Here is a 12,843-nt window from a genome sequence, read left to right as displayed (position 1 = left end):
TTAAGGGTCTCTTCCAACCAAAATGATTCTATGATTCTATGAAGAAGCTGAGCACCATGCTGTGATCCGGTGGCACACGGAGCCAGGACCGTTATCTTCAGATAGGAAGCTGGATAAATGCAGCTCCAGGCAGGTAACACAGAAATTCAACAGGCACAAAGAGGAGGAGCTGCCCACAAATGGTTTGCTCAAGACACTACAGCAGCTCAGACGGGGCGAGCAGGCCCCTGCATGCTGGCTGTAACCGGTAGTCAAGATGGCAAGTCCCCAAAACAACACCGGTTGAATGGAATAAACACTTTGGTAGCCTTGGACATTTCAGATTTCCAGCTGGGCTGCAGTGTGGCTGTCCCCAGAGGGGAAGGCTGAGGCATCATAGTTGGGGTGTTCAGCCTGGAGAAGAGAAGCTCCAGGGAGACCTTATTGCACCTTTCTGGACTTAAAAGGGGCCTGTGAGAAAGATGGGGACAGACTTTTGAGCAGGGCCTGTTGTGACAGGACAAGGGGTGATGGTTTTAAACTAAAGGAGGGAGATTCAGGCTGGACATGAGGAAGGAATTGTTGTCCCTGAGGGTGGTGAGAGCCTGGCCCAGGTTGGGCAGAGAGGTGGTGGCTGAACCATCCCTGGAGACATCCCAGGCCAGGCTGGACGGGGCTCTGAGCAACCTGAGCTGGTGCAGATGTCCCTGCTCATGGCAGGGGGGGCACTGGGGGAGCTGGGAACGTCCCTTCAACCCAAACCACCCTGTGATTCTATGATCCTATGATCATCAAGGATGCAGTTAAAATGGAGATGGTCTCAGCCTTGGCCCGGGACTCTGCAGGGTTAGTCCTGAGCATGACAGCAGCTCTTTGCCTGATCACTGCCAGTTTAACACTCGATACAGGCTCTGAGAGCACGTGGGATGCTTTAACACCTGGCTCCTTCCACGGCTGCTGGAGCAATGCTGGAGGTTCACAAGGGACATCTCCCCAGCATCATCCCCTGAAACTGGGAGACCGGTGACCACACTCGTCCACATTCATTATAATCCCCCTGCTCAGCCTCATCCCTTACCCCAAACCCTTCCTTCCGTCCCGATAAATAGCAGCGTTTATTTTAAACTCGCCGCATAGCGATTAATTTTATTTTCATCATCCACATGGCTCGGCTAAATACATTTGGACGAAGGAAGTGGCCATTCACAAATACATTTCAATGGTCAGCGGCTAAACAGTCTCCAGCCCTGCCTGCCAAAGCCATCTGCCCACCAAATCTGTATTCCTTGGCATCCCCAGGAGTCAAAAACCTATTTTCCGAGGCCAACTGGCTCTCAACCATAAAGAGTGAAGGCTCGTGTTTGGCGAACACGGGACGAAGAGGCTTGTTCGTGGTGGGAAGTGGAAGGAATTTGTGTTTAGTCTCAGACCACCAGATCCGGTTTTCTGAGACATTCAACATGTATTTTTTTTTGCAAGCTGAATGGCAGGGAATTAAAAAAATAAAGAAAAATAGGAGGGGATGGGGGAAGCTTTCCTGTTTTCTGGAGCTTACAAGCATTTTATGAGTACAGATTCTCCGCATCAAGTTTTCCTGGCGTTTCTTTGTTTCCTCTCATAAATAGCTTTGTAAAGAGCAATGCTTATTAAAAGGGGAATGTCAAAATAAAAGTTAGTTAAAACCCTTATCTAGTACTAAGTCCTCACATGTTGAAGTGTGCAAGAGGCTTTGCTGACATAATTCAGCGTTTGCTTTATGTGGTTTTGCTCTTCTCTCAAATATCTGAATTTAACTGTTTGGGTGCACTTTCAGTCTTGAGTTATAAGCCAGACAGGCTGCTACTGTATTTAAGTTGCAAATATTGCACAGAAATGACAAAATTTGGACACAGACACAGCTTTAATTCAAGCAGAGGTAAAGGAAAACGTGTGGAAATGAGCTGGGAATCAGCCACTGCTGTAAATTCCCGCAAGAAATGCAGGCAGAGACATTATTTTCCTAAAGACATAATGATGTTATAAACCAAAGCTTTTCTGTTTAAGGGCTGTGAAAGGAAAAAAAAAAAAAAGGTTTAAGATTTAAAAAAAACCATTTAAGCCAATGTGGAATGTGGGAGATTGTTCGGTTTGGGGCTTTTGCAATAGGACAGGGAGAGGACGAGCAGCTCTGTCTCCCTACGGGACAAACTATAAAGCAAGATCCCAATGGCAAGGGGCAGAGCAAACACAGACTGAAGATCTACAGTCACTAACCACAGGACGGAAAACACCAGAGTTAAACAAGTTAGGGGAAAAAAAAATTAAATTGGAAGAAATAAAAGGCAAAGGAAGGAGAACGGCAAACAAGAAGCAAGGTCCGTGACTTGGCAGCAGGCAGGGGTCTAGGGGATCATCCAGCATTCAGGCAACGACTCGTTGTGTGCTTTTATCTTCTCAACACCCTGGTGAAGAAGAAAAGCCAAGAAGAAATAGGACTCCGCAGCAAAATAGAGCCGAAGTAGGGAAAACAAGGCCCAGATCTTAAAACTTTTTTGACTGCAAAGCTTGAGAGGTTGGGATGAGCCATCCTTGCTCTCTGGTGTGATCGAGGTGTTGGGGACATGGAGAGTCCCAGGAAGGGCAAGATGGGGACCAGGACACCCCATCACAGGCAGGTTGAGATCACGGAAACCACCCTGTGCTTGCTCAAGGGCAGGAGAACCGAGATGGTGGCTTGTGGTGACCTTAAGCTGAGGGAACCAGACCATGGAGGAACCCAAAGGCTCTTCCCACTTCCAGTGCTTTAGGCTTGTGATTCCGAAGGGAGGAGTCACATGGCAACATCCCTGAGAAAAGGAAGAATTCACCCCCCAAAAATGCCGCTGCTACTGGGAAATCCTTCTTCTGTCTCTCTCTGGGAGGACACAATGTCTTTTGGACAATGCTGCTTCAGCTACAAGTATCTGGAGGACACACCAGTTTCTTACCGCTTGCCTCTATTTAACATTAAATAACTACTTTTACTTCAAAGGCCAAATTCTGCTTCAGCTCAAAACTCCCCCTAAGTTCAGGGGGACCAGGGTTTGGCCATCAGTCAGTGTGGCAACTTAAAAGAGACAAAGAAACTGCAGAACTCAAATCCAAGGGGAGACAGCCAGGGTCACCAAGCTGGAAATAGGACGGTATTGCTTGTGCTATGGTTTCTCCACCATTTTTTTTTTTAAATTTAATTAACTGAATGAGATACCTTTCAACAGAATTTAGATCCGACAAATGTCTGCTCTGCTAGAGGAGCCTACGCAAACAAATCTAAAGCTTCAGCTGTCTTGGTGATCACCAGCCTACGTGCTCAGAAATACGGGATTCCTGCAGGTTTTCACTCCATCGCTCACTCCCAAGGAAAAGGGCTGGAAGGCACAAGGCTGGGGAAAATAACTCCAGACACGTGGACAGCTGTGGTCTAAAACACAGTTGCTCCGTCCCATCAGCCCTGTTCGTATCGCCCCTCAGAGTGAGACAAGTCCTCAGAGAGCCCCCGTTTGCCGGGCATGTGGAGAGCCGGAGGAGAACACGGGTGGCATTCTGCTGGTGGTTGCATGGAGACTGGGTCAGGCAATTCCTGTAAATACGGAGAGCTGAGGAGCTACATCTCTAAGAGCACTCGGAAATATCTACCCTGTGGTGCAGAGCAGCCAATGTGGCCAAGTGGATGGAGATCTCATCCCATCACACTTGTCACACCTGGTGGACATGGTCAGGGCGACTCAGCAATGAGCAGCTAATATGGACTCGCAGCCACTTGGGCAAGATGTTGAGAACGAAGAGCAGTGCCATGGCCAAGGTCAAACCTTCCACATCTCCTTCATCCTTCTGGTGCTTGAACAAAAACATCCCTCACTGCATGTTGCAGACAGAAAGTTTCTTCTGCCAAGGCAGGATCTCATCTCTTTGCCAAGATCAGGCCCAGGAATATGATGCTAAATCTCACGAGTATCTAACCATTGACTTTGATATTAATATGACTGCAATTAATTAGCAATTACCGTTACAAGGGATAGATTAGGATCTGTTGCAGGAGTGGATTCTGTGGGACCTTCTACCCCATGAAAATCCCAGATCTCACTTCCCCATGACGCCCCTCAAAGCTGGAGGACCAGAGCATCCCTAAGGGACAACACAACTGCACCTGCCAACAGAGGCCTGGTGGGACTGGATCTGTGGGCCACCCCTCCCCACCTTCTTTTTGAAAACCCCATAGTAATTTTCCATCGGGAGGGAGAGAAATTAAATAAAACTCTTCAGAGTCACTACTGAAAGAGTTAAATTCACAGAGATCGATAGCGACTGGGTTCTTCACGGCTGTGCTAGCAAGCTGCCCAGGATACTCAGCATGAAGAGGGAAAGGGCAAGAAGAAGTCAAGTCCTCTAAACAAACAGATTTCTCCAGGCACAGCCTTTCTGAATTAAGAATATTCCAGCCAGACCAGCTGCTTCCCCTTGTGTGATACAACTCCATAAATAACACGCCAGGCAATCCCAATCTGATGTTGCTGGAGGGGTTGGGGCATCAAATGGTTTGGGTTGGAAGGGACCTTGAAGATCATCTGGTTCCAACCACCCTGTCATGGGCAGGGACACCTTCTGCTACACCAGGTTGCTCAACGACCTACTGCTCAAAGTCAAAATCACCCATCGTCATTGGCTTTGGGCACCTAAGGGACATGGTGGTCCAAACTGGAGGGCCTGAAGGATCCCGGTTAGGAGCTGGTGGCACTGTATAGCATCTAAAACTGGTCCTAGAGGTCTAATTCTGCCCTGGGAGGTCAATGGGAATATTGCTATTAGTATATAGAAGGGAAGGTCTGAATTTCAATTGTAGAGGCTTGACTTCCCCTCAAAGTGCTCTTCACCAAGCCCATGTCCATCAAAGACACTCTCATGTCTTACGTGCATGTATAATGATAACTCAGTTTTGTAGGGAGCACGACCGCCCAGCCACAGCTTTTTCTATCCTTGCTATGACTAAGAGTGGGAAATACTCAAATAAGCTTGACGGTTCCACACAATTTAATCGAAAACCTCAAAACCCCCCAGAAAGCAACAACCACCAGCTCCAAGGATGAAGAACACAGGACTTCTGTGTGTTTTCCCTTTGGCTTTCTCTCTCAAACTGGTTTCGTTTGGCTCCAGTTTCATTTTTGTTTGCATTTTTCTCAGATGAGACGGGAACAAAATGTCATGTTCACTCCTGAAAACAAAAATGAAATTACTCACACTTCTTTTATGCTTTTCTGTCACCAGGACTAAAGTCTGTCCCGATCACTAGACTCAGCCTGTGTGTCTGGATGGACATGACATTTTGGAAGTGTAGAACATCCACCTGTCAAAACGGTGGTGAATCAGGATCTAAAATCACCTTTGAACAGCTGAGATGTAACGTATGCTTTAGGTCTTACACATCCGCATCCTTCAAAGCATACCGTGAACTCTAGAAGACAAGCGCAGCCAACAAAAGCAACACTATGAGGGTAGAGATGTTTTTGATGAGTTCACAGCATCTTGCTGCTGGGAAAAGTGTTACGAAACCTTCCAATAGGCCGGGAACAACCTCTCTTGTCATATCCTTGATCCTGGGGTACAGCTGCTGAAGACAACCCTCCCTTGGGCCTGGACATCATGTCTGTCTTTGTTTGCTAGAGGTGATTTTGTGTGGCCTTTACAACATAACTAGACTCAGTACAAACCAAAAGAGTAGGATTAATTTTTATGCCAAGGGTGGCGAGAGTCTTGCCCAAGTTGGCCAGAGAGGTGGTGGCTGAACCATCCCTGGAGACATCCCAGGCCAGGCTGGACAGGGCTCTGAGCAACCTGAGCTGGTGAAGATGTCCCTGCTCATGGCAGGAGTGGCACTGAATGCACTTGAAGGTCCCTTCGACACAAACTATTCCATGATTCTACGATAGGACACAAAGTCCATCAGAGCAGACTCAGCAAAGCATTGAAGAGCAAACTTGTCTACTGCTAAAGTCCACCAGAAGCCCTCACATTCTGCAACGCCTGGTCGCACAGGCTGCCCGAGTCAGCAATTTTCTTCTAAGCTTCATGGAAATGAAGCTTCAGGAGAAATTTAAGTAGCTGTTTTGCAACACCAGCTTGGGAAAGACGTCCCAAGTACAGATGGCCTGTGAGATAGCTCCAAACCAGCTCAACACTTGAATGCTTCGCTGGATCTCCCACAAATCATTAGGGATGTCCAGATGGAGGTCCTTGTTGCACAGAGCAGGCAACCAGCTAAGAAGACACCCCCTGGACTTCAAGGCCGATTGCCCAGACTGGTGTAGAAATCACTGCAGCGATTTCATGTAGCAATCGCTTGGAACTGGTTCTCTTCAGGAACGACATTGCTTGGAATTATGTTTTTGGATTCTTCGCATACTGCAAACACGATTGCAAAAATTACATGAAAACCATAGGAAAATACAGTGACAAGGAACCCAGTCGAAACAGTTTAAAGCTGAAAGACGCAGCCACGTACACGCTATTCCCCAAAAATCCATTGAGCGCAACGACACGCGGATCCTGGACTAGTGGAAAGAATGCAAGTTGAATGAATATTGATTTATCTTTTTATTACTTCGCAATAAAAGAGCTCATGCTGCAGACTCCAGGCTGCCTCCTTTAAAAATACACCGAGGCTGACCAGTCATCCTGTGATCTGATAATCCTCTGAGAGATATAAACTTTAAACCCGTGCCAAGATGCGCAGACAGAGCCCACCACCGTCCCTCCACGGCCCCGTCCCTCAAGTCGCATCCTAAATAGTACGTTTGAGCCCCCACCTGCTGCCTTTTGGTCCAGCTGTCTTCCTTTAGACCTCTGTGACTCTTTGACCTGCGAGCGAGGAGACATTCTAGGCTTTTTTTTTTTCCATCTCCTATTAATACCAGTGCTTTCTAATGAAGAAACAAATGTTTTTCCTGTCGACGCTAAGGCAAGATTTGACAGGATCTCCTAACAGCTGTCCAGACACATGAGCTTGACCCAAAATCCACAACAAACAATGACTTCCGACGCGAGGATCTGGTAAAACATCAACCCAATGGAGCAGAGATGCTTTGGATCTATGTGTGTCAGGAGCCTTTATCAAGTACATTAAATAAACTTATTGAAAAATTATGGGATAGCATTTGTAGATCAACCTGGACATTGACTTCTTGCAATCCAAGCGACAATCCTAATCCAAACCTTTACCTAAGCTTGACCCACTGTCAAAAGAAGACTTGTGCTCTCTTGACCCCATTCCTGTCTTCTCTTGACCTCATTCCTCCTCTTCCATGCAACCTGAGCTGTCCCAGGGTCTGATCCACTCCAAAAATCTACTTTCTCTCAGTCGAGTTTTGGCTCATCACCGTTTTGGAGAGGAACACGCTGCCCAGACACGGAGCCGCATCACCTTCTGCACCTCCACGTAGCTCCTGGTTCTTGTTCTTTGGGGACCAGCAGCCCCAGCTTTAAACTGGAAATTGGGATGAACTGCAGCATCTGCACAATGCTGGGAATGGCTAGAGCGATGTTAGTTTAAATGAAATAAAGAAGCCTGTTGTCCACTCATGCCCCGGAGGCTGTCACGCTAAATAAAGACATTATCAGAGAAAGAGCAGATACTCAGCGCCTTCATGCCTGTTAATGACCCCGGCACCTTCCGAATCAATCCAGGGACTTTCTTTCCCACAGATGGTCCCTTGGAGACAGACTGCTGTGGCTTTAGAAGGAATAAACGGAAACAAAACAGTTAACAAATATCCAAAAATAGAGCGTTGTTAACTTCTTTTTTTTTAATATGGAGATGAAAAATCCCTGGGTGATTTACATGCCAGCAGAGATATTAGCTGCGTATAATAGATGCAATATTTTTAATACTAATATTTTGGGCTGAGACAAGAGAGGGAATGGAAAGTATTTCCAGTGCCTTGACTTCTTTATTTTGCAAACATCAGTTGCTAACAGGGGTCAGACAGAAATATTGTTTCTGCAACAAGAGCCCAAACAACTCGTGCTGGCAAGTTCTTTGCACTCTAACCATGCCAGGAAGCCCTGCAGAGCTTCAGCATGTTGCTCCCTCCCAGGTTTTTGGGGCCAATATCCCCAACTTGGGCTTGTAGAGAGAAGGAGTGGGTGGTAAACGCTCTCCTGCTGTGGCCAAAAAGTGGAAGTCACCAATGAAACGGCACGGCCACACCGCTGAAGTGCTGCTGGGCTTCTTCGAATGGGCCAGGTCTCACAGAAAGGCCTCGTGTGACACAGGGGATGTCACAAAGCCTTGTTTTACCCATCAAAAGCATCGACTTCTTGCCCTTACCTCCTAGTCTGGCTTCTGGATAACTTTGGAGAGGAACCTGGTGGCAAAAAGCCCTCAGTGCTCATATCAAGTGATCACCAGCAACGGCACATTTATATTTGAGGATTGAAAGCAGGAGAAAAAAACCAAGTTATTTCACTGCTGACAATAACTCCATGAACTCTTGCTGGAAAACAACGATGTAGATGGATAAACCCATTTCCAGGACTGAGGAGCTGGGGCGGAAATGCTCCACCAAAAAGAAAACCATTTCAATAACAGATCGGTTTCCTAGCGCAGAGGAACCTGCCGCTAGATTTCCTTCCCTCAATTCTGGACGGCTGAAACAGCATCACGTAGACGGTCCTTTTTTGTGACACTAGAAGAGCAGCCTTGAGGGACAGGGTCATGGGTGACGGGGTTCGCAAATATGAGGATCTGGTGGCCAAGGGTTCACTGCAAGGTCTGCAGTGGGGAAAGGTTCAACCACAGCATCTTCTCCTTTCTGCCTCAGTTTCCTCGCAGGGAAGGGGAGATGCTGAGAGCAGCCATCTGCAAAAAAGCACTTGGAGGTTGACAGACAACAAAACACCACAGTGTTGCTTCATCTCTGGTTGTCTTCCCTGGGGATAGCTCTTCATTGCTTCCCTGTGATTCTTCCGACAGCGGATTGACCCAAAAGTCCCTACGCTCCCATGCGATGCAGACTTTCCTGCCAGGTTGGTTAAAAATCAATAAAACACCTCTTTAGCTACTAAAGCAACACCAGTACAACCAAGACGATCAAGGAGCCTTGGGTGTCACAAAAATGATGCGAGGCTGGAACAGCTCTGCTGGGGGACAGGCTGAGAGAGTTGGGGTGTTCAGCTGGAGAAGAGAAGCTCCAGGGAGACCTTATTGCACCTTTCCGGACTTAAAAGGGGCCTGTGAGAAAGATGGGGACAGACTTTTGAGCAGGGCCTGTTGTGACAGGACAAGGGGTGATGGTTTTAAACTAAAGGAGGGAGATTCAGGCTGGACATGAGGAAGGAATTGTTGTCCCTGAGGGTGGTGAGAGCCTGTCCCAGGTTGGGCAGAGAGGTGGTGGCTGAACCATCCCTGGAGACATCCCAGGCCAGGCTGGACGGGGCTCTGAGCAACCTGAGCTGGTGAAGATGTCCCTGCTCATGGCAGGGGGGGCACTGGGGGAGCTGGGAAGGTCCCTTCCAACCCAAACTATTCCATGATTTAACGACTCTAAATTCCTAGAAAATCATAGAATCATTTCAGTTGGAAAAGAGCCCTCAGATCATTGAGTCCAGCCATGAAGAAGACGAGACCACTGCTGGGAAGCAGCATTACACGCACACCTTGTTCTTCTCACGCCTCTCCTGGTGTCCACTGACCCATCCTGACGTCCTCATGAGCTCCAGCACACCAGTAGCACATTTAATTGCAAAAATCCCGCCTCTCTGTTGATGCAGGACAGCATGGCAACCATAAGACGCATTATCTCCCAGCTGGGCGGAGGGGTGGCAGTGCAAGGCACTTTGCACGCAGAGGCAATTACCGCCGCCCAGCTCACGTGCCATAATTCATTAAGCCGCAGTAACGCAATCACTCAGCTGAGCCCTTTTAGGAACAAACCGCCGAGACAATATTGTCCTCCGGGGACCTGCAGTTCGGAGAATTAATTTAGTGTAACAACTCCCAGTGATGTTGTGGACAAACCGAAAGAAAAAAAATGATTTGTCTCTAAATTGCCTGGAACCAACCCCTGGGCCGACATCCTGCTCGTCGGCGTCTGCTGGCTCCGCTCAGGAGGGGGTAATGCTGTTTATTCGGGACTTTCCTGCATCTGAACACTTAATCCTTGGTGAAGGACCATCGCTCCAACAAGGAGCTCTTCACCTTGTTCTCCGGGATGCTCAGTTCGAGCCGGCGCAGCTTTCTTAGTCCTACCATTTAGTTTTAGGCAGTTCTGCGAGGAGCAGGGAGTTGGACTCGATCCTTATGGGACCCTTCCAGCTCCAGGTATTTTATGATTCCTTTCTGAGATGCACCTTCAGTGCGGTTGTTAATGAAAAAGTGGCCCGTCCTCCACCGCTGGCTCGAAGTTTCTAAATCTGAAGCAACACAGCGACTATTATTTTAACAGCACCTCTGCTTATGTGCTTTCAGCTGCCTCGAGAGCTTTTTGCATTGTTACAATACGATTTAACTAGGTGCTCATATTGCTGCTCATCAAGGACACAAACAGAGACTTACCTTTGTCCTTAAAAACATACAATCTTGGTCCTGAGGAGTTTTCTCAGGACAAAACTCTCTCGTGAACAGCAGCTTTTCACAGCCACTGTTACGCCGGCTTGACTCCTGCTCAGCGGGGACACCGTGACATCCCCCTTGGCTTTGGGATGTCCCCTCTGTGCCCCCAAAAAGAGTCTCCAGTCAGCCCCATCAGCTCCCAAAGGGGACACGGAGGAGACAGGAGCATAAGGAGGATGAAAACCTGATTTTCAGATGCCGCTTCAGGGCTTCAGACCCACGTGCTGCTAAATCTAATTATTTTGACTTGGAAATCCTATTGAGAAGGAAAAGGGTGTTTCAACTGTTTCAATTCCTTCCCTTCCTCTCTTTTTCTTCTGTTTCAAAACCACTTATTGAGTTCACTAAAAGCACCGCAAACCGTTTAGCTCAGTGTTAGTTCTCAGCAAGCACCCAGGCCACCCGAAGCATTTTGTTCCAATTCGGAACGGCGCTTTGGCACTAAAATAACATCTCAAAATTGTTGCTTTTTTTTTTCATAAACATCCTCTCCTCTCACTGCAGAGCTCTCAGCAAATGACCCTGCAAGAACAAAAGACATTGCTGTATTGTTTTAAGTTCTCTTCCTTTCTGAAAAACCTCAATTAAAACGGTGAAAAAGCAAACGTGTCCCTACTATACTCTGTAATTATGAACTCATTTCTATTCACTCGCCCAGCGGGAGAGGTTTGTCCCCGTGACCTTTGGGAACAGATTTCCAAGGCTCTTCCAGAATTTCACAGCCTTAAAAGTGCCATGTTTGTGTCAGCCATAAAACACATTTGCCTTCAACCAAAATAACTTGCAATCTTAAAATCCATGGTGAGGGCCGTTGCTGTGACTATTTCTATTTGTGAAAGGAGCCCCTGCGCTGGATGTGAATGGGTAGATCGGCATGGGAGCGGCTCTGGAAACAGTGCAACCCTTCAAGACAGTGTGAAAATTGCATGAATACGGGCTGTCAGATTATTGTAAAGAGTTTTCAGATAAATACCTTGCACATCACGCTCCTGATTGGTGGTCAGGATTTTCTTAGTGATCTTTCCAGCACAAAAAATACCTGGCCCAAAGAGTCATTGCCGTCACAACCTCTTGACTTGCCCACGCAATGCTCGTAAGAACAAACGTGGAGTTTTCTTTTGATAAAGTCCCGCTGAGAGAAACATTTTTCAAGACAAAATTGTGGGATAACTTGGTTATATATGTGTTTACATTGGTTATATACGTACACATATCTGCAGACAGACTTTAGAGTAGGGCCTGTTGTGACAGGACAAGGAGTGATGGTTTTAAACTAAAGGAGGGAGATTCAGCTGGACATGAGGAAGGAATTGTTGTCCCTGAGGGTGGTGAGAGCCTGTCCCAGGTTGGGCAGAGAGGTGGTGGCTGAACCATCCCTGGAGACATCCCAGGCCAGGCTGGACGGGGCTCTGAGCAACCTGAGCTGGTGAAGATGTCCCTGCTCATGGCAGGGGGGGCACTGGGGGAGCTGGGAACGTTCCATCCAACCCAAACCATTCTGTGATTCTATGGTGTCTTGTCTGGCTCCCACCCCATTTTTGGTGCAGGTTTCACAAGGTCCGGTGTCTGCTGGCTCCCTGAATGGATCTCACGATATACCAAGGCATCCTGTGATGATGGAGGTAGAGCCCAGAAGTCTCTGATGAAGGTGAGAAGAAAAATGAGGTCTCCCACGTCCCCCCAAGACCTTGGACACAAGAGCGGTTGCTTTGTAACCTTCTCCCTTGTTGTAGAGCCACTGTGAGCTCCTGCTCCCCATTCCTTAACACTCCCAAGAACAGGCAGCGCAGAAAGGAGTAAAGAGCCATCGGTATGAAGAACTCACTGTCCTTCAGACTAGTCCCTGCTGCCACACAGGAACAAGATCCCTAAGAAATCCGGTGAAATCCTTACACCCCAGACACACGCTGCAGTTCTGGATCTTTCTTTTGCTGGAGCAATTGTTTTGCTTTCTGTGAAGTAACATCATAAGACCCTGAGCTTATCCAGCAGGCTATTACATTTCTATTGAGGTTTTATAACAGGGAAATGTTTTGCTGGGTGGTACAGAAAGCCTTTCAATCAGCTGCAGAGATGGAGACAAACAACCTGCAAAAGCCTCCTGATGCCATAAAGTCTACTGGCAGCTTGGCAATTCAGGTTTAAATTTAGTCTGCAGGACAGGGGTCACCTCAGTCGCCAAGATCATAAAAAATAAAAGAATAAAAACCCTCGTGTTGTAGAGGTTTTATGTAATGACAAAG

At 47.5% G+C, this 12,843-nt stretch overlaps 1 protein-coding gene across 6 annotated transcripts in view; it reads right to left on the bottom strand.

Annotated features, from left to right (window-relative positions):
* The window catches only part of CTIF (cap binding complex dependent translation initiation factor), a 148,383-nt gene that overhangs the window by 43,495 nt on the left and 92,045 nt on the right, over positions 1 to 12,843 (bottom strand). The window lies entirely within an intron of this gene.

The sequence above is a fragment of the Streptopelia decaocto genome, assembly GCF_964273445.1.
Source record: "Streptopelia decaocto genome assembly, chromosome: Z".
Lineage (NCBI taxonomy): Eukaryota > Metazoa > Chordata > Aves > Columbiformes > Columbidae > Streptopelia > Streptopelia decaocto.
Note: the sequence above shows the minus strand (reverse complement) of the source record. Positions and strands in the feature narration are given on the sequence as shown.